Source organism: Panthera onca, chromosome A2 (genome assembly GCF_046562875.1).
Source record: "Panthera onca isolate mPanOnc1 chromosome A2, mPanOnc1 haplotype 2, whole genome shotgun sequence".
NCBI classification, from domain to species: Eukaryota; Metazoa; Chordata; class Mammalia; order Carnivora; family Felidae; genus Panthera; species Panthera onca.
The window spans coordinates 145,216,111-145,243,538 of NC_138340.1; the positions used below are offsets into that span (position 1 = coordinate 145,216,111).

The following is a 27,428-nucleotide window of genomic DNA, read 5'->3' on the forward strand; positions in this document are numbered from 1 at the left end:
TCTGCAGTTATACTAAGTTGGAAAAATGTGTGGTCCTTTTCCAATATGACACCTTATTTTTTTTAAGTCATTGCCAGGAACTGAATACATAATAGGGAGAAGGAGATTATAGGAAGAAGAAATTTTGCCCTCATTGCATAATTGTGTGCATTCACATTTCATTTTTTTTGTTTCTATCTTCCAAAGGTAGACATTACCTGCTCTAGGTTAAAGACAGACTTCTCTTCCTACCAGGTAAATAAAAGTGTCTTCTTCAATAAAATTGTTGGATAAAGCTTGACTGAGTCTAGTCTTGGGTGACTCTGCTTTGGGAGACAGAAATAGAATAGGAATTTTTATTATATTCATACCTATTGTTTGTATAAGGAAGAAAAAAGATGATTGGTCTAATGCTAATTCCTTTTTAGGACCTTTGCTGGACTATATTATAGAAACAGTGAAGCACCTTTACTACTTCTGAATACTTCTCTAATAATCTCCCCTAATGTATTGTGAACTACTTTTGTGCAAAAAAACCTTTTATGTGCTGTGAGCTAAACACTGCTAAGTGGTAGGACTATTAAATCAGCAAAATATCATTCTTGCTCTCAAGGAGGGGGTAGGGAATCTAGATATGAAAATAAATAAATACAGTCTGATGTGATATGAGCAATACTGGAAGCAGGAATCATTGCAGTTTGAAGAGTTCAGTATTGAAATGGGGTGTATCACCTTGGGAAGAGTACTTGGTTGCCTACCCAACAGGTTTCACAGTGTAGCAGAACCTTTTTGAAATTTCCATGTTCTAGCTTTACAAGTTCTGAAATTCACATTTTTAGTACACTTAGAGGTCATTCACTTCTTAGGCTCATTCAAAACAAGCTCACAAGAGACGTGTATGTAAAACAAAATGGTAATTTCTTAGATGTAGAATGCTCACGCTGATGTGATATACATGCCGGCAGAGGATACTCTGGAAAATCTACCTAGGAAGTGTAGTTAGAGGCAGTTTATTAAGTTTGGAATCCTTTAGGTCCTTGCTACTCAAACTGGTCCATGACCAGAAGCATTGACATCTCCTGGGAGCTTGTTAGGAATACACAATCTCAGGCAACTCTGGTTCTGTGTTAGTGTGTACCCACCAGAACCTTAGTTTTTTATTCATTGTTGTGTAATACTGGCTTGGCAGTTGGTCTTATTTCATGCTTCTTTTCTGAAACCTCAGAGTAAAGAGGCAGGAAAATCATTTTCCGGTTTTTTGGAAGGGTAGATATGTATAATAAAGCTTGCTACAAGACTTGTAATAAAATACTTGATAGACACAGAGTCCTAGAAACACAGATGAGCACAGATACACAAAAACAAACACATCCAGAGATCCCTTACATGAAACAGAACCCCTCACACCCCTCTACCCAGACCCTTCGTACACACAGACCCATACCCACACCCACAGAGAGACTCCATAGAGAGTCCCCAACAGTTACCCACAGAGATACCCCTCACAGAACCACGTACACCCCGGACCCACCCCCCAACAGAGATACACACATGCACATTGACACTCAACAAGTAATGCTAAGAACTCAAGATTTTCATGAGACTTGAGTAGTTTTTTCCATATTTTGAGGAGAAAGGACAAGTATACTCTTTAAGGTACTTTTAACTGAGGCAGAAATGTAGCAAAAAACAGACAGACTGCCGTTGGGTCTGCACAACCGTGAATGTTACAAAGCCATTTTTATTTGAATTCCTGTTTCTGGAACTGCTTGTTCCTGGGCATCATTTTCAGTTTGATGTACTTATCATGCTTGGATGGAAAAGTCATTCTCTTATTATCTCTCAGGAGTTTGCATCCTGGGTCGCTGGTTAAGCAGAATTCCATGTTCAGTTCCTCTTGGTACTAAAGGACACACTCCTCGATGCGTGAATCTGCCCAGGATTGGAAGATCCAGAAATACTGCACCTACATGGAGGACTCCTACTGAGTCCTCTGTGGGTGTGTGGGTCTGAAGAATGTAGGGCAGAGAGGGAAAATTATGTTAAAACTAGAAAGAGGTGTAATTTTGGTCTTATTCATAGTATGGATTTGCATGAGACCTGTGATGAAACTTAGGATGACTCAGGGGGATAATTTAGTTGTAAGTTAGAAGATTTTTAAACTATGCTGATATTGGCAGAGGATGGCACGTTGATTGTGTTGGTTGATAAAAGAGATGACTGGTATCAACATAGCCAGATTTTTTAGTTCCTTGGGCAGCATTCTGTGAGAAGAATCTTGTTAGGGAAAAGGAGACTCTGACACGTACAGCATGTTTCTGCCTAAATACTTGAAAGTTTCTATCACAATAAGGGAGTTAGGCACCAGAGAGACATTGCTAGAATAGTTTTACAAATGTAGGTTCCAAAAAGATAAATATTTTTCTCTTGCTGTCTGGTACATGTACATGTTTTCATTTGACCAAAAGCCTGTTAAATTTTTTTTCAAGCATATGGAAGAGTACCGAGAAGATTGAACACTGCCCAATTTAACAAATGTTAGAATTTTGCAAAATTTTCTGTAAATACTTTTAAAGACCTAAAACATTGTAGATAAAATCGTAGAGCCTTTTGTACCCCTCCTCTATTCCCTTTCTTTTCTCTTCCTCCATCACAGTGGTAAATGCTGTCTAAACTTTGCTATTTATTATTGCCCTTCATGTTTTAACAGCTTTGCTGTATATTATCAATATCAATTGTATGTCAATAATATATAGCACTGTTTTGTGTGTTTATAAACTTAACATAACGTGGTACTATAGAGTAGATACTATTCTGCAACCTACTTTTTCCACTCATCTTTATTTTGAGTTTTAACCAATCCAATACATGTAGATTTTCTAGTTGAGTCCTATGTAGTGCTTCATTGTGTGACTGTATCACAGTTTACCCATTCCCTATTAATGTTTTCTCTCTCTCTCTCTCTCTTTTTTTTTGAACTGGGGTGAACATCCTTAAATCATGTTTTCTTACCATGTATAATAGTTTCTCTAGGGTATATATCCCATAAGCAGAATTGCCTAAGGTATACCAACTTTACCAGACTCTCCCAAATTGCTTTCTAAAGTGTTTTTTTGGGGGCGCCTGGATGACTCAGTCGGTTAAGCGTCCAACTTGGGCTCAGATCATAATCTCACTGTTTGTGGGTTTGAGCCCCATATCGGGCTCTGTGCTGACAGCTCAGAGCCTGGAACCTGCTTTGGATTCTGTGTCTTCCTGTCTCTCTGCCCCTCCTTCGCTCATGCTCTATCTCTTGCTCAAGAATAAATAAACATCGGGGCACCTGGATAGCTCAGTCGGTTAAGTGGTTAAGCGTCTGACTTCAGTTTAGGTCATGACCTTGCAATCCATGAGTTTAAGCCCCACATTGGGCTCTGTGCTGACAGCTCAGAGCCTGGAGCCTGCTTTGAATTCGTTGTCTCCCTCTCTCTTTCCCCCTCCCTTGTTCATGCTCTCTTTTTCTCAAAAAAAAAAAAATAAAAAAAAAAAATAAAGTGGTTCTATTAATACTTGTTTTCTGAATCCTTAATAATATGTGGTATTGTCAGATATTAAACTTGTGTCAGTCTGGTAGAGTTGTGAAATGATACCTCATTTAATTAACATTTCCTTGGATATTAGTGGGACTGAGCATCTTTTAATATGTCTGTAGTCCATTTGGATTTCCTTATTTGTGAAATGTCTATATTCATACATATCCTTTCTCATTTTTCTTCTTATTTTTTAAAAATGTTTATTTATTTTTGAGAGAGCGAGAGAGCGTGAGTGGGGGAGAGGCAGAGAGAGAAGGAGATAGAGAATCCTGAATAGGCTCTGCTCCATGAGACCCTGGGATCATGACCTGAGCTGAAATCAAGACTCAGAAATGCAGCCGATTGAGCCACCCAGGTGCCCCTCTTTTCCTATTTTTCTTTTGGGGTCTCATTGGTTTTCTTACTGATTTAGAAAAGTTCTTTATATATATTTGTTCTAATCCTGTATCAGATAATTGTGTTGCAAATAACCTCAGGTCTGTGGCTTGTCTTTTTTACTTAATATGACTTTTATACAGAAGTTAAAATATGTAGGGGCTCCTGGGTGCCTCAATAAGTTACGCTTCTGACTCTTGATTTCAGTTCAGGTCATGATTTCACAGTTTGTGGTTTCAAGCCCTGCGCTGCATTGGGCTCTGCACTGACAGGGCTCGGAGCCTGCTTGGGATATTCTCTCTTTGTCTCTGTCTCTCTCTCTTTTCCCCTTACCCCACTCATTCTCATGCTACTGTGTGTGCTTTCTCTCTGTTTTTCTCTTTCTCAAAATAAATAAATAAACCTAAAAATACACATATAAAAAAAGTTAAGGGGTGCTGGGTGGATCAGTCAGTTAAGCATCTGACTTTGGCTCAGGTCATGATCTTGCAGTCGGTGGGTTCGGGCTCTGCGTCAGCCTCTCTGCTGTCCACACAGAGCCACTTCAGATCCTCTGTGCCCCTCTTTCTCTGCACCTCTCCCGCTTGTGTGCATGCTCTCTCTCAAATAAGTTAATATTGAAAAAAAAATTTTAAGTTCAAATATGTAATGTAAAATCGATCATTTTTTTCCTCCATGTAGTTTGTCCTTTTTGATTCTTGTTTTAGAAACTTTTCCCTATCCTGATATGAAATGCCACTTTCGCTGTCACACATCCTCTGTCCATTCTGTTTCTGGGTTGTGTATTATGTTCCATTAGTCTCTTCGTTGATTTCTTTACCAATATCACACTTTTTTTTAATTGCTAGAAATTTATAATAACTCTTACTTTCTTTGGATATGTTCCTCCTAATGTATTTAAAACTTTTTAACACCTTTATTGAGGTAAAATTTACATAAGATAAAGTTTACCCATTGTAAATTACAATTGAATGGCTGTTAATACATTTGTAGAGTTCCCCCCCCCCCCCCCACTATGGTAAAAAATAAACAGTAAAACCTTGGTTTGCGAGCAGAATTCGTTCCGGAAACATGCTTGTAATCCAAAGCACTTGTGTATCAAAGCTAATTTCAAGAACCATTGGCTCAGTTGTGATCATCTGATGTTTGGTGTCACATACTGCTTCTATTGCAAGATATCGCTCATTCATCAAGTTAAAGTTTATTAGTAATGTTTGCTCATCTTGCATAACACAGAATAAGTTACTTGCAGTCTGAGGTTTTACTGTATATAAAACATAAAATTTACCATTTTAAGATATATAGTTCAGCAGTTATTAAGTATATTCCCATTGCTGTAGAACTATCACCACCACTCATTCCTAGCATTTTTTTAATCTTCCCGAATTGAAACTTCATCATACCCATTAAACTCCTCATTCTCCTATCTCCCCAGCCCCCAGCAACCACTATTCTACTTTGTCTCTATGAATTTGACTACCCCAGGTACCTTGTACAAGTGGAATTGGATAGTTTTGTCCTTTTGTGTCTGGCTAATTTCACTTAGCCTGTTATCTTCAAAGTCCATGCATGTTGTAGCATGTGTCAGAGTTTCATTATTTTTTAAAATTGAGTAATATTTCAGCGTATGTATGTACAACATTTTGTTTTTCCGTGCATTCATTGATGAACACTTGGGTTGCTTCTTTTGTCTGTTGTGCATAATGCTGTTATGAACACGAGTATACAACTACCTGTTTGAGTTGCTGCTTTTTTTTTTTTTCCAATTTTTTTTTAATGTTTATTCATCTTTGAGACAGAGACAGAACACGTATGGGGAAGGGGCAGATAGAGAGGGAGACACAGAATCCGAAACACGCTCTAGTCTCAGAGCTGTCAGCACAGAACCTGATGCGCGGCTCGAACTCACCAACCTGAGCTGAAGTAGGATACTCAACCGACTGAGCCACCCAGGTGCCCTGAGTTGCTGCTTTCAATTCTTTGGGTATATGCCCAGAAATGAAATTGCTGGATCATATGATAAGTCTGTTTCTAATTTTTTGAGGAACTGCCATACTGTTTTCCAGAGCAGTTATATATTAAGTAATCTCTATACCCAACATGGGGCTCGAACTCACAACCCTAAGATCAAGAGTTGCATGCTCTTCTGACTGAGCCAGCCAGGCTCCCTCATCATTTTATATTTTTACTAACATCATACAAGCATTCTAATTTTTCTACATTCTCAACACTTGTTTATTTCTTTATTAGAATAGCCATCCTAATGGGTATGAAGCGGGTAGAGTTTTAAAATTACACCATGGTCCAATTTAGGAATAGTTCTGTTTCCCCCAGAAGTCCCTTTTGCCCATTTGCAGTCAATCACTGCTCCCAACTTCTCCAGGTAGTCATTGATTTGCTTTCTTTATGTATTTGCCTTTTCTGGAAGTTTCCTATAAATGAATCATACAATATGTGTCTTTTGTGTCTGGCTGTTTCACTTAGGGTAATAATTTTTGAATAATTTATTCATGTATCAATAGTTTTTCCTTTTTTATTGCCAAATGGCATTCCATTGTATAGATATACAACATTTTATTTATCACTTTACTAGTTGATGGATGATTCTGGATTATTTTCAGCTTTTGGCTATTTTGAAGAATGCTGCTGTGAACATGGATAAGTCTTTGTATGGATGTATGTGTTAGTTTCTCTTGGACAGATATCTAGAAGTGAAATCGATGGGTCATGTGTTAAGTTTATGTTTAACTCTTTAAGAAAATGGCAAACTTTTCCAAAGTGATCATACAATATTACAATGCTACCAGCAGTTTATGAGTATTTCATTTTCTCTACATCCTTGTAACACTTGGTATTGTTTTTTTTTATTGTAACCATTTTAGTGGTTATGTAGTGCTATGTTATTATAGCACTATATCATATAGTATTTGTGTTTCGCCATGACTGGTGATGTTGAGCATCTTTTCTTGTGTTTATTAGCAATTTGTATATTTTCTTCTTTTTAAAAATTTTTTTTAAGTTTATTTATTTTTTGGGGGGGAGGGAGAGAGAGAGAGAGAGAGAAAGAAAACACAAGTGGGGGAAGGGCAAAGAGAGTGGAAGACAGAGAGAATCCCAAGCAGGTTCCACACTATCAACACAGAGCCCACCACAGGGCTCCAACTCACAAACCATGAGATCATGACCTGAGCCAAAATCAAGAGTTGGATGCTTAACTGACTGAGCCACCTAGGTACCCCTGTATATCTGCTTTGGTGAAATGTCTGTTCAGATCATTTGTCCATCTTTTTTTGTTGTTGTTTGTTTGTTTTTGATCTTTTTTTTTTTTTTTTTTTTAATTTATGTCCAAATTGGTTAGCATATAGTGCAACAATGATTTCGGGAGTAGATTCCTTAGTGCCCCTTACCCGTTTAGCCCATCTCCCTCCCATAACCCCTCCAGTAACCCTCAGTTTGTTCTCCACATTTATGAGTCTCTTCTGTTTTGTCCCCCTCCCTGTTTTTATATTATTTTTGTTTCCCTTCCCTTATGTTCATCTGTTTTGTCTCTTAAAGTCCTCATATGAGTGAAGTCATATGATTTTTGTCTTTCTCTGACTAATTTCACTTAGCATAATACCCTCCAGTTCCATCCATGTAGTTGCAAATGTCATTTGTCCATCTTTAAATTGGGTTGTTTTCTTCTTAACTGAATTGTGAGAATTCTTTCCATAGCCCGAATACAAGCCCTTTTTCAGATACATGATTTGCAAATATTTTTTCCTAGCGTGTCTTTTCATTTTCCTAATGATGGATTTTGAAAAGCTAATGGTTTTAATTTTGATAAAGTCCAATATATTACTTTTTAAATAGGTTGTACTTTTGGTGTTATGTCTAAGAAATTTTATTTTTTTTTTTAATTTTATTTTAGAGAGAGAACATGAACAGGGGAGTGGGACAGAAGGAGGGAGGGAGGGAGGGAGAGAGAGAGAGAGAGAGGGAGGGAGGGAGGGAGAGAGGAATATTAAGCAGGCTCCATGCTCAATGCAGAGCCTGACATAGGTCTCCCTCCCATGACCCTGGGATCATGAGCTGAAATCAAGAGTCAGGGCTTCTCAACCAACTAAGCTGCCCTGGTGCCCCATGTCTGAGAAATCTTTAGTTCAGATTCACCAAAATGTTCTCCTATGTTTTCTTCTAGCAGTTTTATAGTTTCAGATTTTATACTTGGTCTGTGATCTATTGTGGTTGACTTTTGTGTCTGGGGTAAGATATGGACCTAATATTTTTTCCTTTATATAGATATCCGGTTGTCCTAGCACTTTGTTTTTTTGAAAAGACTATTCTCTGCCTATTGAATTGGCTTGATACTATTGTTGCCTATCATTTGTCTGTAGATATGTGGGTGTATTTCTGGATGTTGTATTGTGTTCCAGTGGTCTGCTCCTTTATCTTGATGCCAATACTATACTCTCTTGATTATTGTAGCTTTAGAGTAAGCATTGGAATTGGATAATATAAATGCTCCTATTTTATTATTCTTTTTCAAAATAATTTTGACTATCTTAGGCCTTTTTAAATTTCCATACAGGGCGCCTGGGTGGCTGAGCCTTCAGCTCAGGTATGATCTCACAGTTCATGAGTTTGAGTCCCACATCGGGTGAGCTCAAGCCCCACTTTAGGTAAACACGAGCCCTGCTTCTCTTTCTCTTTCTCTTTCTCTTTCTCTTTCTCTTTCTCTTTCTCTTTCTCTCTGCCCCTCCTGGGATTCTCTCTCTCTCTCTCTTTGCCCCTTGCTCACTTGCACCCCCCCCCCCCAAATAAATAAATAAATAAATAAATAAATAAATAAATAAATTTCCATACAAATTTTAGGATAAGCTTGTCAAGATTTTGGTAAGGATTATGTCAAATCTATAAGTCATTTTGGGAGAATTCCCATTTAAGTGCTATTGAGACTTAAAGTCCATGAACATGGAACCAAACTTTTATTTATTTAAAAAAGTTTTTTTTTTAATGTTTATTTATTTTTGAAGGAGAGAGAGAGAGAGAGAGCGTGAGGGGCGGCGGGGACAGAGAGAAAGGGAGACAGAGAATCTGAAACAGGCTTCAGGCTCTGAGCTGTCAGCACAAAGGCCGACTCGGGGCTTGAACTCACGAACCGCGAGATCATGACCTGAGCTGAAGTCGAACACTTAACCGACTGAGCCACCCAGCTGCCCCATATGGAACCAAAATTTTAAACAAGCCTTTTTTTTTTTTTTAAACCAAAGATTACTCTATATCATGTGAACTTAAAAAGAACATTTGGATTAATTTCTGTATATTTCTGAGAGTTTTAGGGATACTTAATTTATATGAGCACTTACTTGTCTTTAGGCCAACTTCAGTAGAACTGCTTTAAAGGATTTTATATATATATAAATATATTTTATATTATAAAATATATTTATATTTATATTATATATTATATATAAATATTTATATATTTATAAATTATATAATATATAATATTTTATAAATATTATATAAATATAATTTATAAATATATAAATATATATTATATTTATATTATTTATATAATATATATATTCATTCATGAATGTATTCATGTATTCATTCATGCATGTATTCATGCATGCTTTAGCTCATGACCCTGATATCAAGAGTCGCATACTCTATCAACTGAGATAGCCAGGTGCCCCTAGAAATTCTTGTAGATATAAGTCCAAATCTTCAAAGGTATACCTATTTCAGTGTGACTCCAAACCAGCAAGCCTTTTTATGGCTTAACTATGGATGCAAAAGGCATCCCCAAAGAGGATACAAAAGATGCAGACCCCTTTAAGAGCCAGAGTTACTGCCAAAGATAGCCTAAGCATTTTTTGTTAAGAACCTCCTTATGACAAAGGACACGAAAGACAAAGATACAGGAAAACAATGACTTTTTCTGGAATGCTAAGGATAACTAACTAATGGGTATCCGAAAGCAAATTCATGACAGTTACAATCCAAAGAGCTAATTCTTACAAATGTTTTTCTCCTGCTAATCTGAATTTGGAAAAGAAGGTACAAGGAGAAGTTCACCATCTTCTCCTGAACCGACAAAACCCCCAAATCCAGGAGACTGACTTTGGTAAGAATTCTTACCTTTTGCTGGCCTTTGTCAGTTGCTGGAGTATTTTTAGCTATAGTCTACAGGGCTTGTGGGGTGTCCCAGCTGTTCCTTCATGGTCACTAAAACTAAAATAAACTAAAACAGAAAAAAGTCCTTTTTCTACTATCCTCCTTGGCTTTCTGGCTGGGACCCTGTAAATTGGACTAACAAAAGACAGATTAATAAGAGCAAAGTACACAGGGTTATTTATTTAATACAAGTTTTACATGAGATGAGAGCCTTCATAAAGAAATGAAAAACCAAAGAAATGGTTAAACGTGAATGTTTTTGTGTTAATTTTGATGAAGAGTGGAAAGTTGTGGCAAAATGTTCTAAGACAAAAGGGTCTGAGCTAAGGGTAATAAGCTGGGGAAATTTAGCAAGGCCTTAATATTCATTATGTCAAGGTGCCATATTTTGGGTCAGTGTGTTCTAAACCTCATCAATAATGATGGTAAATCACATAGCTTGATAATGATGATATCCAAAAGTAATTATTTCCAGTTTGAGTATACCCATTAATGTACATAGCTAATTCTAGATTCTTTTTCTTTTCCACCTTCTGAATTATCATAGTTATTTATCAGTTTTATGGTCTTTATGAAGGGTCTTTTGGGTATTCCAGAAATTGATTCATTTTTTTACCACTTCCATCAGGGTAATGTCTTTAAAATTCTTCTGTTGGTTAGTGGACCCACTTTTTGTTCATTAGGTATTTGGCTTGCTTTTGGTGGATTTTCACAATTTAATGCTAGCACATGATAGGTGCTTAATAAATGTTTGTGATAATAGAGCTGAACCCCATCGTGAACCATTGATTTGTAACATACTTCTCTCCCCTTACCAGCTCAAGTACCTCTGTCCCTTGAATGAATGTAACTCCTGATGCAGTCACACACACGAAAGCTTAAGTATTTTCAGCTCTTGTATGTAATATTCTTGGTTAGATTCTCTGTCAGATGACACTAGTGATTAAGCCTTTGGAAAGAGCCCAAGAGTTTTCAGACTCTCTGGCTAGACAATAGCAACAACAGTGGGTAGTATACACTGACGTGATGATACTTGGCAATTCTAAAGCAACACTGGTTTTATACAGGAGCATCAGGTTAAACCAGTTAAGACTCCTTAGGCTGAAAACCTACTTTGTAGATTTTATAGTTTTATTTACTTTTTTTTTTCTCCAGAATTGTTTCCTTAAATATGTAGCAGAGATCATGGTAGATACGTATTTGTACTCAAAGATTGAGATGCTCGGCAAGAGGGCTGTTGGCTTAAAGGGAGCGAGGACAATGAGTATTTTGGGGTTCACAGTTAGACTCTTGAAGCCTCTGTCCCTATCTTGGGGAAAAAAGGAAGGGCACCCTAGGAAGGTTGGGACCTTGCCAAGATGTAGAGCAGTATCAAAGAATACTCTCTTTAGAGCACTTATAAATTTGAATTAGTTCTTACAATAGCACTGTGGTAAGCAATTATAGTTTACTAATGGAAAGGCCAAATAAAATGAAATTCAATTAATGTTTGTTAAATGTCATTAAGCACTCTACTTAGTGTTTGTCCAAAGCTCCAGAGCAGGCAACTATAAATGCAAAATCCAAATGCTGCATTTTGCCAAGAGAGCATTTTGGTCTCTGTATCTGTAAATATAAATACTTCCTGAATTATAAGATTATAGTACAGAAATTTTCTTTAGTAGAAATTAGAATGCAAGTGTTTCAAAATATACTTATTTAGGTCTTTATGTTTCATGAATTTTCAAGTAAAAAGTCGGAATTAGAAAAACAAGAAACAAACTTAACTTATAGTTGTATCTTTTTTAGTAAAGTGTTATGATTTAGTCAAATCAAACACAAGGTAAAAAACTGAACTTGAGTTCTTGTTCTATAATACTTCAAACAAATGCTTATTTGACTGAATCATAATATGAGCACTTCGTTAAAAAGTATTACAGAAGACGAAGTCAAGTTTCATTTTTTACCTTATGTTTGAAATGTTAGTATAACATCTAAATGACGGTGTCTTACAGATAAAGCTGGTGTCCCAGTGGAAATTGAAGGAGGGAGTCAAGAAATAGCTTTGGAAATTATTATGAAGGTCCTAGTCATAATGGTAGCTATTCTTAGAACGATTGTAGATGGTCAAATGAGATATACTTGGACACAAAGCACCGTTAATAGGAAGAAGAAAATGTTGGTAAATTACATTATTCTCCTATAATTATTATTATTAATATTATATATAATTATTATTATATTATCCTATAATAATATAATTTTACCTTCATATAGCTCTTTATATTTTTTAATCCAGTTAAATCCATCATTTTATTTGGTACTGGAATAGAGTTTGAAATATACTAAGTGACTTCTTAACATAACATGTTAATTTCAGGGATGCTATTACTTTTTTTTTTCCTTAAACTATGATTAAAAATACTAGATACTTTAGGGGCACCCAGGTGGCTCAGTTGATGGTTAAGCATCTGACTCTTGATTTCGGCTCAGGTCATGATCTTCCAGTTCAAGGGATTAAGCCCTGTATTGGGCTCTGTGCTGACAGTGCAGAGCCTGCTTGGGATTCTCTCTCTCCCCCCTTTCTCTCTGCCCCTTCCCTATTCTTTCTTTCTTTCTTTCTTTCTTTCTTTCTTTCTTTCTCTCTCTCTCTCTCACTCTCTCTCAAAATAAATAAATAAATAAACTTTACCCCCCCCCCCCCATACACACAAACAAAAACCAGATACTTTACATTTAATTATTTTGTACTTGATTGGTACATTGATAATATTTTTCAAAGAAATATCAATTTTGTTGAAACTAGAGCCCAAGTGTTTTAATTTTCTTATCCTGGTCTCTGTTGTACCATACTACTGTAAAACGATCAATCTTCATTAAGTCCTCGGTCACTTTTTATTTAACCTGGCCAAAACAATGTTCTCTAAGAGCCTTATTTCAAAGATCTAATTTTGTACAGAGATTTGAAGGCAACGTTATAGCTACTCTTCTGTTTTCTCTGAGCTAGGTCATAGGCTAAGGAGGGGAAGAGAGAAAGAGTTCAGAAGTTGGAGTAAAATCGTAGAGGCACTTGGGTGGCTTAGTTAGCTAACTGACTTCAGCTCAGGTCATTATCTCACAGTTCGTTAATTCGAGCTACACATTGGGCTTTCTGCTGTCAGTGTGGACCCCACTTTGGATCTTCTGTCTCCCACTCTCTCTCTGCCTCTCTCTCTTTCAAAAATAAATAAACATTAAAAGAAGAAGATTAAAAAACCCACACAAACTTTTAAAAAAGGTGAGTAAAATGGTGAAAATTTAAAGTAGTTTTTTGTGGAGTATGAGCAGGGTCTCAGAATTAATCAGACAGTGTAGAATTAAATTTTCTAGTAGTCACATTTTAATTAGTTAGTTAATTGATTTTTAAGTAGGCTCCACGCCCAATGTGGGGCTCAAACTCATGACCCTGAGATCTAGAGTCACATGCTCTACCAACTGAGCCAGCCAGGCATGCCCCATAGTAGTCACACTTTTAAAGGTAAAAAGAAGTAAAATTAATTTTAACAACATATTGTATGTAACCCAACAAATCCAAAATGTTATAATTGCAATATGTAATCAATATAAAAACTGAGATATTTTGCCCTTTTTTAGATGTAGTCTTCAAAATTTATTATGTTATGTTTTGGCAGCACATTTGATTTTGGACTAGCCACATTTCAAGTATCCATCAGCTACATGTGGCTAGTGGCTATCTGTTGAAAAGTGCAGTTCAAAAGTAAGTAAAAAGTAATACATTTTGAGCTGCATAGATACTGTCATCTGTTATTTACATGAATATATTATTTTTTCTAACAGTCCTTGAGGATAAGGCAATTTATTTGCTAGACCTGGCTTGATGAACTCAAGGGAAGTTGATACATTAAAAAAAAAAAAGGTGAGATCCAGTTAGAAGGAAGTTTATTCTACAGGAGGAGGCGGTGCCAATACTAAATTTAATACACCATCCTATGTAGATACATCCACCTTGTCATATGAAAGCTATGTACAACTGTATATATCCTTTAAAGATATAGAAAAGGTAGTATACTACATACAGCACTCTGTATCTTGCTTTTTTCCCACTTAATATACCTTGGAGCTGCTTTGTTGTTTTTAAAGTCTATATTATATTCCATTGTATGAATGTACCATAATTTATGTAGCCAATTTGCTATTTATAGTTGTTTTCAATATTTTGCCCTTAGAAACAGTGCCATAATGAATATCTTTGTATATATGTGTTGAATACATATGTGAATATCTGTAGAATAAATTCTTACAAGTGAAATTTCTGGTTTAAAAGGTAGGTATACATTTCTTATTTTATAAATATTGCCAAATGCAATAGAAGTTATACTAGTTCACACTCTAAACTAGTAGTGTGAATAAACTTTTTCTGAAATAGAACTGATTCTCCGAACTGAGTCTTAGTAGAAAACAAAATTTATAGATTTAAAACATTTTAGGGGCGCTTGGGTGGCTTCAGTTGGTTAATCACAGGTCTTTGGCTCAGGTCATGATCTTGTAGTTTGTGAGTTCGAGACTTGCATCAGGCTGTCTGCTCTCAGCACAGAGCCTTCTTCGGATCCTCTCCCTCTCTCTCAGCTCCTCTCCAGCTTGTTCTTTCTATCTCTCAAAATAAATAAATAAACTTTAAAAAGGTGTTTTTATTGTGCTATTCTAATAGAAGAGGCATAGGTAACCCCCCCCCCCCCCTTTATCTTGAGATGATCCTCTTTTTTTTTTTTTCTTTCTTTTAATGTTTATTTTTGAGAGAGAGAGAGACAGTGCGAGCAGGGGAGGGGCAGAGAGCAAGGGAGACACAGAATCCCAAGCAGGCTCCAGGCTCTGAGCTGTCAGCACAGAGCCCTATGCGGGGCTCAAACCGACAAGCTGTGAGATCGTGACCTGAGCCGAAGTCGGAGGCTTAAATGACCGAGCCACCCAGGCTCCCCTTGAGGTGATCTTCTTGAGCCACCTCAGAGGAACCCCTCAGGTTCCAGAGTATAGATTGAAAACACTGATTGTAATCCAGCTCCTCTTACTTTATGTATGAAGAAAAGGGTTCCAAAGAGATGGAGCTATTCCTCCAAGACCTCCTAAAAGGAGAAAAATAGGAAAAATAGGAAAAATAGGAATGGCTCTGAAATGTATATGAAAGGAATTTCTTAGTGTTCTCTGTAACAGACTGACCTCAATTAATGACTTTTAAAGAATCAGACCTCTTAAAAATAGCGCTTGGTGTTTGATTTTTTTTTCATAAGCTTCATGGTTAGTGGAGACCTTGGCAGCTCCTGGCGTTGGGAGTAGAATAGGGAACTTGATTGATGATTGGGGGGGGGCGGGGGGGGGGTGGAAACCAAGGGAGAGAGTCCTTGCCTTCACGTTTCTTTTTTTTTTTTTTTTAATTATTTTTTTTTAGAGAGTGTGAGCATGAGAGAGGGGCAGAGGGAGAAGAGGGAGAGAGGAGAGTATGAGCAGGGGAGAGGGGCAGAGGGGGAGAGAGAGACAGACAGACAGACAGACAGACACAGACTGAATCTTAAACACACTCCACAGAGCCCAAAACGGGGCTTGACCCTACAACCTTGGGATCATAACCTGAGCTGAAATAGTCAAGACATTCAACCAGCTGAGCCACCCAGGTGCCCCTTTGCCTTCATATTTCTGGATGTGGCAACAACTGATCTGAAAAGCAAAGGGGCAAAGACTCAGCTGAGGAGGATGAGGTGGTATAGGAGAAAAAAAATCTAGAGTGCCTAGTCCAGTGCCTGGTCCATTGTAGCTGCTAGTTATGCTAGTTCTGTGTTAGTGGAAGTATAGATTGGTCTAGCCATTTTGGAAGGAAGTAATCAGATTATACATTATGTGTACTCCATGATCCAGAAGCTCTTTCCCTAGGTGTATATCTGAAAGAAATTCTCACACAGTACATAACTGGTTGTTCATTACGGTGTTTTATGTTTATGGAAAATATACTTGTTGTCCTTCTCTTTCCCCAATGATGGGTAAATTAGGATAGATTTCTACCACTAAGAATTATCTAGCAATTTGAAGCAGTGGACTACATGTGCACAGGCAATGTGATGTCTCTTAAAAACATGATGCTGAATAAAACAAAGAAACAGACTGGCATATGTAACACAATAGCATTTATATAAATTAAAAAATGCATTAAGTAAAACACTGCATAGTTTGTAAGAAAACATGTGAACATGTAAATATATTACAGTGACTGCCTAAATTGAGGGCTAATGGGAGTGGGATAAAGGAGAATAAATAAAATAAAAATATGTAAGTGTAAAACTTCATTTCTCTAGTGAAGTGATGTTCGAAGCATCTACTAGTTGACTAGGAGGATATCTACAGACCACTACCCTGTGTCTCCCATTGTTATTACCTTTGGGAATAATTCATTCTTTCTTTCTTTTCTTTTCTTTTCTTTTCTTTTCTTTTCTTTCTCTCTTTCTTTTTCTTTTTCTTTTCTTTTCTTTTTAAATGTTTATTTATTTTTGAGAGGGGGAGAGAGAGAGAGACAGAGTGTAGGCTGGGGAGAGGCAGAGAGAGAGGGAGACACAGAATCCGAGGCAGGCTACAGGCTCCGAGCTGTCAACACAGAGCCTGATGCGGGGCTTGAACTCGAGCTGTGAGATCGTGCGTGACCAGAGCCAAAGTTAGACGCTTAACCAACTGAGCCACCCAGGGGCCCCAGGATAATATTTTCTGATAATAAATTATCGTTGGAACATTTTTGTTGTTAATCTAGCTATACTTAAAGTGAATGTTTGGGGTTCACGTTTCTGAAATCTTCCTCTTTTTTTAGCCTTTATTTCCTCTTCACTTTTTCTGTTACTTTATGTTCTGTTTGGTTGTTACTTAAATACAGAATATACTAGCCTCATTGTTTATATCTCATTTAGATACTACGTATATTACCAGCACTATATGTTGTCATTCTTAGAAGATGATACTGATACTTAGTGATGAGTCATATAAGATATTTTTCAGTGTCCTCTTAGATAATGGCTTTTTTTTTTTTTTTTTTTTTTTTTTTAATTAAAGGAAGGGAAAAAATACTTGGAATAAAGAACTGACTAGTTTGATCCATTACCCTATATAAAACTTATGTTATTTATCTTGCTTTTCCTAAGAATCTCTGCTTAGGACAGATAAAAGTACTGACTCCTAGAGAGTTTCCTGAGGTAGCAGTAAGATCTTGGGTAGAATATCATATAAGAAACAACACCCCCTACCTGTTTGCAATTTTTGTTGCTAGAACTACTCTTCTTTTTGTAGGTCACGAACTTTTGAGTAGCCTGAGTTTGGGGTTAGCCTTAATTGAGATTTTGGTTGTTAATGTGTACCACCCAGTCCGGTGCTCCAGATTAGCAACTAGAGAAAGGAGCTGTGATGGAATTAAAGTAACCTTGGCAACCATTATAATGTAAATGAGCCTTCTTGGGAAGGAAGTTGAGAGCGTGGGCACTTGTTAGGGCATTCCTTTTAGCTTTTCAAGTAGAGCGGACTAGCATTTTGCTATTTTAAAATCCTGGTGTAGCTGCTCCTCAGACACCATCAGATCAAGTTCTGTGCCATTCTAGCCTTTTTGAGTTTTCTGAGAAGCTAATACCATGTTTTAATAAGTATATAAAGCAAAATGAATCTCAAAATGATGTGCTTATGCTCTTCATACACGTGAAGACCTCTTTTTCCTTTGCTAACATTGCCTTTTTCTCATTGCCTTCTGCCTCTAACATTGCAGCAGCTCTGCCCCAAATCTCTGATGCACAAAGGAAGCCACTTAAGTTTCCGGAGAAACAGTGTGGTGTATACCTAACAGACCCTGTGGCCAAGATTTGGCTTATGATAGAACTGGTAATGCCAAGGCTACAACTTAAGCCGTATAAAAGAGACAAATCCTCGGTTTCAAATCTTAATTTTTTTGTTTTAGCCTTTAGGCTTTAAGAAAAAAAAATCTTATATGTTTGGAGTTTTTTTTTTTTTTTCAACTTTTTTTTTTTTTATTTTTTTTTATTTTTTTTATTTTTGGGACAGAGAGAGACAGAGCATGAACGGGGGAGGGTCAGAGAGAGAGGGAGACACAGAATCGGAAACAGGCTCCAGGCTCCGAGCCATCAGCCCAGAGCCTGACGCGGGGCTCGAACTCACAGACCGCGAGATCGTGGCCTGGCTGAAGTCGGACGCTTAACCGACTGCGCCACCCAGGCGCCCCAATGTTTGGAGTTTTAATGCAGGCTTACTCTTTGTGGATTTAGAGATTGGATGATGAGGGGAGTAACAAAAGTGAAACCAAAATTATGACCAAACTGGGGTTGAGTTGCTAAATTAAGTACTATACTTGTTTACTGCCTCCCTGATGAGTCCAGTGGTTTTAACAAAACTTGTGAGTGAAAAGCTTGGGTTTCTTATTGAAGGTTAACCATTGTTATGCTGTTGGTGCTGAGCAAATAGCTTCCATCAGCCTCGGTTTTCACTTTGTAAAGAGTGAAAACAAGGACTCTTTCCATTATGGGGAAATATTTACAAACGGAATAAAATAGAACTAGTGGTATGATCAAGGATATCATCTGATGTAAGGTAAATTCTAAAATTTAGGGTAATATGTCTCACATATCCTCCGTAGCTTCTTTCAGTTAAGGCTTTTAAAACATATTATTAGTTCGGGGCTCCTGGGTGGCTCAGTCAGTGGAGTGTCCAACTTCGGCTCAGGTCATGATCTCATGGTTCGTGGGTTTGAGCCCTGCGTTGGGCTTTGTGGTGACAGCTCAAAGCCTGGAGCCTGCTCAGGATTCTGTGTCTCCCTCTCTCTCTGCTCCTCCCCTGCTCACACTGTCTTTCTCTCTCTCTCTAAAAAATAAATAAACATTAAAAAAAAATTTTAAAGAAAGAAAAAAATATTGTTATTTTGATTTTTAAGTCTTCTTCCTCCAACCTTACCATTTTGTTGAGTTGTCATTCAGATCAGCTCAGATACCCTTTTATAACAACTGTCTTTGTTGGCTTAGCCATCCATCAACAGGTAAGTTGATCTTGAAGTTCAAATATCTGAGCATTTATTATATGAAAAGCTTGAAACTGTGTGCATGGAGAATAAGTTTAAAATATGTAAAAGAATAATTCCTACCCTTTAATAGTCGTTCAAATACTTGGAAACAGCTCTAAATGTTCCTTTTCCTGCATCAGAGCTTCTCTGTGGAAATCATTCCTGATTCTCTTGGTCATTCTTCATATGATTTAGTTTGCCAGCCTTGTTACCACCTTCCTGGTTATCCTTTTCCAGATCTATTATATATGGTTAGTGTCACCTGTAAGAGGTCATATACTGAATCATGATTCTAGGATGTTGCTTGACCTGTTGCAGTTTTCTTCTTGGTACAGGTCACTGTACTGTTATTTTATTAATTAAGTTTGTGTAGGCTTTTTAAGCTGAAACCTCATAATGAAGGCTCATCTTGAATTAACACTCAATTGTTAAAAAGTAACAACAGGTCCAAAATGGAGTCACTTGTACTAGGCCCACCTCACCAAACCAAGATTTAATTAATATTTAACTTAATTGCAGTTTTGACCTTCCCTAGGAATGTAATCTTAACTGGTCAGTCTGGAATTTCCTAGCCAGCACCAGTAGGGTTATCCTGCTTCATAGACCCTGATTTTCTCCAAAGGAAGGTGACCTTGCCAGAAATAATTTTTTCACTAATGACTTCCTTTTCCCATTCCTTCTCAGCCTCTGAAAACTTTTCCTTTTCTGTAGCTCTTTGGAGCTTCTTTCTATTTGCTAGATGGGATACTGCTTAATTCATGAATTGTTAAATAAAGCCAATTTGATCTTTATTGATCTTGAATTTTTGTTATTTAACACAACTAAATTCTCAAGTAATGATCAACTAATGTTAAAATTAATTTCTTACCAGCATTATACTTTTTTTTTAAATAACTATATTTACATTTATCCTTCATAAATTTCGTTTTGTATTTTCAGTCCATTGTTTTTATCTCTTCAGATATTTTTTATTTTGTTGATTGTGTCTTTCGTGGCATTATCTAATCTTCCTAGCTTTATATTACTAGCAAAATATATAAACTACCTCTTAAATCTTCAGCGTGTTGATAAACATCTGCCACAGCAAGGCCAAATAAAGAGCCTTGCTAACATTAGAGCCTTCCATCCAGATTGATATTAAGCCATTGATTAATAATGTGAGGATGGTTGTTTAACCAATTTTAAAACCATTACCTGACTAGCATGAGAAATCTTATCTTGATTTCAACAAGATGTATTTGACCTACTCTATGTTATTTATCTTATCTTTCAGTCTAGTAATTTTGCCAAAAATAAAATTAGGTCAGCCTGATTTTTTTTCTTATTGAGCCAATTCTGGTTTCTGGTGCTATCTATACCCCTTCCCTACCCTGCAAAAATCTGGCATAGAATTTTGCTGGGACTCTTTGGTAAACTCTTAATCTGTAGTTCTGAGAATTTAGTCTCTCTCTTTTTTCCTTTGAAATTGAGGAAATTGAAATAGAATTTTGTTTCTAGTCTTCTAGCTTCTTTTCTATTTTCCATGAGCTATCATGGAGATCTCAATGTTTTAGGCTATAATTTATCTGGTTCTAGAGATTTGAATGTACTAAAAAGTTACTGGATGCTCTTTTATTATTTTTTCTTCTGTCTCAGACTTCAGTTTCCTCTTAAACATGTGTGTTCTGCTCTTTCCAATCTGGAAGATTATTCTTGAAAAAGAAATATAGAAGCAAAATAAGAGTGGAATACGTTTGATTTTCTGTAGCATCTTTGAACATAATGTATGTTAAAAGGTCTGTATCATCTTTTTGTATCCAACTTTGCTGAAAAAAGACTCTATATTAGCACTGTATAAGCTTATATTGATCCTGTGTTATGTGCCAAGTACTGCATTAGATTCTTGGACTCAAAGATGAGTAAGACATGGTCTTGTCTCTTAAGGAATTCACAATATAGTTGAAGAGATACATATTTATATAAATAGCAAGATAATTGCTAATAGAGGATGTTTAAAATCCTGTGATGGAGCAATCAGTTGTATTTAAGGTGGTAGGTTTATATGAACCTCCACAGAGGAAGCTCTGTTTAAGTGGATTCTTTTTTTTTTTTTTAGAGAGAGAGAGAGCTCAAGTGTGAGCAGAGGAGAGGGGCAGAGAGAGAGAGAGAGAGAGAGAGAGAGAGAGAGGGGTAGAAAATCTTAAGCAAGCTCCATGCCTAGTGCGGAGCCCAACTCAGGGCCTAATACCATGCACGACACTGGGATCATGACCTGAGCTGAAATCAAGAGTCGCATGCTCGACTGACTGAGCCACCCAGGTGCCCCAGTTTAAGTGGATTCTTAGAGGAAGTATGGACATTTTGGGTGGATTGGGATGTTACTGGAGGAAGAACTTTTTTTTTTTTTTTAATGAAGAACAGCATGTATAAGTAGATGGAGGGTAAGGGCCAACATGATGGAGAAATCTTAAAATAATCCTATAGTATGGTTGCAATATGGAATATAAAGGGGAGTCCCAGGAAATGAGGCTGGAGAGACAAGCAGGATCATATCAGAAAGAGCCTTTATACTGTGATAGAATTTGGACATCAGTAGGCACATGGGTGTCACTGAAGGGTTTTAAGCAAGGGATGTGATCAAAACTAGCGTTGTCAGAGTCCTTTTTTATGCTATATAAGTCAGTTTAGGCTAGGTTATATTGTGCCAACAAACAATCCCCCAATTTTATTTTATTTATTTATTAAAAAAATTTTTTTTAATGTTTATTTTTGAGAGACATAGAGCGCAAATGAGGGAAAGACAGAGAGAGGGGGACACACAGAATCCCAAGCAGGCTCCAGGCTCTGAGCTGTCAGCACAGAGCCTGACGCGGGGCTCCAACCCACAAACCACAAGATCATGACCTCAGCCAAAGTCAGACGCTTAACTGACTGAGTCACAGGCGCACCAACAATCCCCCAATTTTAGTGGCTTATAATAATAAAGGTTTATTTTTTGCTAATGCTGCATTTTTATCTTGCAGCCCATTTCTAGGACCCAGGCAAGAGATGCACCTCTTGTCTAAGATATTAACCTTGTGATACAGGGAAATGAGACATTACTCTGAAAGCTGCTATTCAGACGTAAGATGTGTAATTTCCTCATATTTCTTGGTCTACAACAGGTCATATGGCCAAGCCTGACATCAGCTGTGCGGGAACCTGACATCAACTGGGCAGAATGTCTAATCCTCCAGGAGGGAGGGGAAATGAATATTTTGAATAATAATATCTACTTACATGCATCAAATTCTGTTTCTTTACTTTCTGAGATTAGTCAGAACTGCTGGTAGCCATGTTCCTAGTGACTTAAAGTAACCTGAGGGAATGATGATAGTAGTGTGCAAATAAATAGGAGACTAGAAAATGTCCTCACAGCTTTAGTCTCTGCATTTGCTGGGGCTGCTGTGGTTCCTGAAAGTTTTCTAAGTATTTGTGAACTAATAGGAGAGTGCCATGATCAGACTTGTATTTTAGATTACTTCAGATGCAGTATGGAGAATGGGAAGAATGCATTAGAGTAGAAGCAGGAAGAACAGTTAGTACCTTATGCAGAAAGAATGGTTAATAATCTGTTTCAGATATGGAAGTATAAACTAGGGCCCTAATAGTGGGATTGGAAAGTTGAAGATGAATATTTTTAGAGTCACCCCAGAGGTAGAACCAGGTTCTGGTTATTGTAGGGAGAAGTGAAAGAGAAGAGCGTTATGGTCATTTAGGGCATTTGGGTGGATAGGATATTTGGGTGGATGGTGGTGTCATTCACCAACATAGGAGGTAAAATAGTAGTGGGAGAAGCTACCTTAATTTTAAACATGTTGCGTTTGAGGTATCTGTGGAACATCTAAGTGGGAGTGGCTAGTAGACAAACTGGACATGCTCTTATGGGGCTCAGAGGATGTAAAGAGTTATTACAATGGTGATTCCTGGGATGTAAGGGTAAGAAATCATGGATAAGAAGGAAAGGGAATAGGGGCGCCTGGGTGGCTCAACCAGTCAAGCGTCCAGCTTCGGCTCAGGTCATGATCTCACGGTTCGTGAGTTTGAGCCACATGTCGGGCTCTGTGCTGACAGCTCAGAGCCTGGAGCCTGCTTCAGATTCTGTGTTTCTCTTTCTCTGCCCCTCCTCTGCTCACACTCCATCTCTGTCTGTCAAAAATGAATAAACATTTTTTTTAAAATTTAAAAAAAAGAAGGAATGGGAATAAAGGAAATGGCCAAGAGGTTGAAAGGAAAAGGATCAGTGAGCTGAAGTCAGTGTGAGAGCATAGTAGGAGTAATTGAACAAACAAGCTAAAAGGAGAGACCAGAGAGCAAATTACCCAAATAAGGTCTTCTGGACATGCAACAATTTCTGGTGATGATAAGATCTGGAGTGTAATTTTGGTAGTGATTAGCTGAGGTAGAATGAAGGAGAACATCATTAGAGATAAGCTGAAGGAACCTGAAGGCCAGATCTTCATGGGCCACCCACATGCATTGTTGAAATTACCTGATGTTGCAGAACTTCTGGTTGTCTACTCAATATCCAGTTTTTGTTTTTGTTTTTAATATTTATTCATTTCTTGAGAGAGAGAGTGGGAGTGGGAGAGCGGCAGAGAGAGAGGGAGATACAGAATCTGAAGTAGGCTCCAGGCTCTGAGATGTCAGCACAGAGCCCAATGCGGAGCTTGAACTCACAAACTGCAAGAACATGACCTGAGTGGAAGTCAGACACTTAACTGACTTGAGCCACCCAGGCGCCCCATCAATATCCACTTTCTAACTGCTTCCTTCTAACAGATCTTTGCGCAATGTGCACTGGAAAAACTATACTTGGAATTAGATTCAGCTGCATTTGGCAGTAACCACCAAAAACAATGGTTTATATGCACATGAGTTTATTTTCTCATAAAATACACTGTCTTTCTTCATGTAAAATCATCATCGTTTCATATCTTTTATAGCATTTATGGTATTTATTACATTCTGAATAAGTTATTTGGGTGATTTATTAATTCTGCTGACCTGTAACCCTAAGAATGTATGTATTGTATTTACAAAGAAATACAGAGATAAGCATTACAAGGTTAGTATGGCAACTCCGCAAAGATTAGGGACTCCATCCCCAATGACTTCTGTCATTTTGCTTCATCATTCTGTTGCTTCTGTACTTTCACGGTTCAAGGTGACTTCTGGAGCTCAAGGCATTATTTCTGTATTATAACCATCAAGAAGGAGGAAGGGCAAAGGCAAAAAAAGGCCTTCCCAGAAGCCCCATCCAACAGTTTCCACCTACCTTTCATCTGCTAAGCCCAGGTTAATGATGGAATTTAGGATGACTAGAATCTGAGAGATGAATTTAATAGATGACAGCTAGGAGAGGAGGAAATGACATAATTGAATGGCATGACCTTAACAGAGTTGCTTTTTATAAGAGAGTGAAGAAATAGTTTACTGGCAGAGTGTTTGGCAAGTGCAGAGGTTCTAAGGGGGGTACACCAGTGATTTTAAGGAATAGCGAAGAGGCCAGTGCAGCTGGAGTAGAGTGAGAGAGAGTTGTATAGATGAGGCCAGCTGGTAACAGGGAGACATATCATACATGGTCTCGATAGGTCATATTAAGGATTTTAGGCTTTGGCTTTGGGTCTGAATGAGATAGGAAACCATTAGAAAGTTTCAAGCAGAGTGTGGCATGATCTGACCTAAGTTTTAACTAGATCATTCTGGCTGGAAAGTTGAGAATAGACTGAAAGGGGTCAGTAAGGAGCCCATTTAGGAGGTTACTCCAATGACCAGATGAGAGATGATGATAGTTTGGATCTGAAAATAGCAGTGAAGATGGGAGGAGTGGGTTAGGTTCTGCGTATATTTAGAAAGTAGATTAAACCAGATATGCTAATGAATTCGACTTGTGTTTGAAAGAAAGAGAGGAATTAAGGATGACTTCAGAGCCTTTGGCCAGAACAACCATAAGGATGAGGACAACAGGGAAACATTGTTTAAAATGAAGATAATTGTTTTGGTACAGAGACTTACTGTAGGTGTAGTCAGTATCTTCCTGTTTCAATATATTCCTGTTGCTTGTCTGTATCCATTTCTTCCTTCTCAGTGTACATTTAACTGACTTTCAGTACATTCATTCACTATTTTGCTCAACAAATGTCTGTTGAACAATTATAAAGTGTTCCAATCTTTATCAGTTCAGTTTTCTTTGGTTGCGAGTTGACTTAAGCAAAAAAGAAAGGGAGGGTGAGAGAAGGGGGATATTATAAGGATAATAGGAGTAACTCACAAAATCAAAGGAAATGCTGAAGAATCATACCTGGGAAGAGCCCTGAACCATAGTGTCATCTCACAGAAGTTTAGGTAGCATAATGGACATAATGTTTTTATTAGGGTAACCTTATCTGGATAAATTGCTCGTATCAAGTATCAAATTTAATAATGATACTGAGCTATATGCTGAGGTAGGAGTGGTGGTGGAGGAGGCATCCAAAGCTTGAATAAAATAGAATATATACTCAGAAAGTTTTAATAGCATTGAGTAATAAATCATATAGTAACTTATTCAAATTAGAATGTAATAAATACAATAAAAGATGAAACAAAGATGATTTTATATTAACAAAAATAATGTAGTTTTAATTTTAGATATAAATAGGTTTTAAAGGAAAGATAAGCAAGAGAAAACATTGAAGAGAAACTTTTTTGTTCATTAATACAACATGAGAATATTATTTATGTTGTAAAGACATAAAATATGATGTATCCATATTATGTAATAATATACAGCCATCAGAAATTATGTTGCCCAGACATACTTAATGAGAAGGGGAAGTGATCATTATATTTTAAGTGAAAACAAAATGGGTTATAAAATAACATGAACAGAAAATATCAATTTAATTTTTTTTTTCAACGTTTTTTTTTTTATTTTATTTTTGGGACAGAGAGAGACAGAGCATGAACGGGGGAGGGGCAGAGAGAGAGGGAGACACAGAATCGGAAACAGGCTCCAGGCTCCGAGCCATCAGCCCAGAGCCTGACGTGGGGCTCGAACTCACGGACCGCGAGATCGTGACCTGGCTGAAGTCGGACGCTTAACCGACTGCGCCACCCAGGCGCCCCAATATCAATTTAATTTAAAGAGAGAGTGAGTGTGTGTGTGTGTGTGTGTGTGTGTGTGTGTGTGCATGCATGTGCTCTCTAGTTTATAGAGTTTACATTATCCTTATTAGATTTGGAAATTTGTGTGGATTAGTGTGGATATGAGGTGGAGGTGAGGGTAGTATAGAAGGCAAAGAAAACAGTCAGGCTGTTGTAATTATCCAAGTAGGAGAAGATAAAGGCCTGTCCTAAGACAGGAAATAGAAGAAATCTAATAAGAGAGATATTAAGATGGGGGTAGAATTGATGGAATCTGGTGACAATTGTGTGTTGGGGTGGACACACTGTGTGATAAGAGAGGAGGATGAGTTTCTAGTCTTGTATAATTGGATAAATGGTAGTACTACTTCTAGTTTATGTCGTAGTTCTTATAACACTAGTAAAAGCACTGAAAATGTCAAATTATATGTGTTAAGAAAAAAATGGTGAGGGGAAATATCTAGAGAGACAGATGAAAGTGAGAAATAATTTCTTTTGAAGATTTTTTAGACTTGCTATTTTGATCTACGTTTACTATTGTACTCTTGGTTCTAATTTAAACTAGTAATTTCTAAGTCTGAGTTTTAGAATTTATGGGATGATTTTTAAATCCCTGTACGATCTTTAGGATCTTGTTTTTATCATATGTACTAAACTCGTTTTTATTGTAGACCCTAAAGAAGATCAGTTTGACAGAGTATTGTGATATAAGGGAGTAGAAAAATTTGAGTATTAAAAAGCTGTAACTTTGAGGGAGGCATTAGGGAGCTTTAGTAAGGTTTATGCTTTTGGAGACAGCATCAATACTGAGCTGAATCTTTTCCTTTGTTGAAACAAAAAAGATCTTGAAGCTTGTGTGGTGGGCTGAATTTCTCTTTTGGTAGAATGTTCTAGCTTTTGAAAATAAATAGATCTCTTGACTTTTTAAAATAGCTTTATTAAGATATATTTTCAGGGGCACCTGGGTGGCTCAGTCGGTTAAGCAGCCGACTTCAGCTCAGGGCATGATCTCGCGGTCCGTGAGTTCGAGCCCCGCGTCGGGCTCTGTGCTGACAGCTCAGAGCCTGGAGCCTGTTTCAGATTCTGTGTCTCCCTCTCTCTGACCCTCCCCCGTTCATGCTCTGTCT

The 27,428-nt window shown here is 37.4% G+C and overlaps 1 protein-coding gene and 1 long non-coding RNA gene across 3 annotated transcripts in view; one reads left to right on the forward strand and one right to left on the reverse strand.

The window, feature by feature from the left end:
• The window catches only part of AHCYL2 (adenosylhomocysteinase like 2), a 171,065-nt gene that overhangs the window by 11,088 nt on the left and 132,549 nt on the right, over window positions 1-27,428 (forward strand). The window lies entirely within an intron of this gene.
• LOC132679505 (uncharacterized) lies at window positions 1,701-17,442 on the reverse strand. Its single transcript, XR_009610192.2, has 2 exons — window positions 17,345-17,442; window positions 1,701-1,988 (listed from the first exon to the last, which is right to left on the reverse strand). It is a non-coding gene; the product is annotated as an uncharacterized LOC132679505 (long non-coding RNA).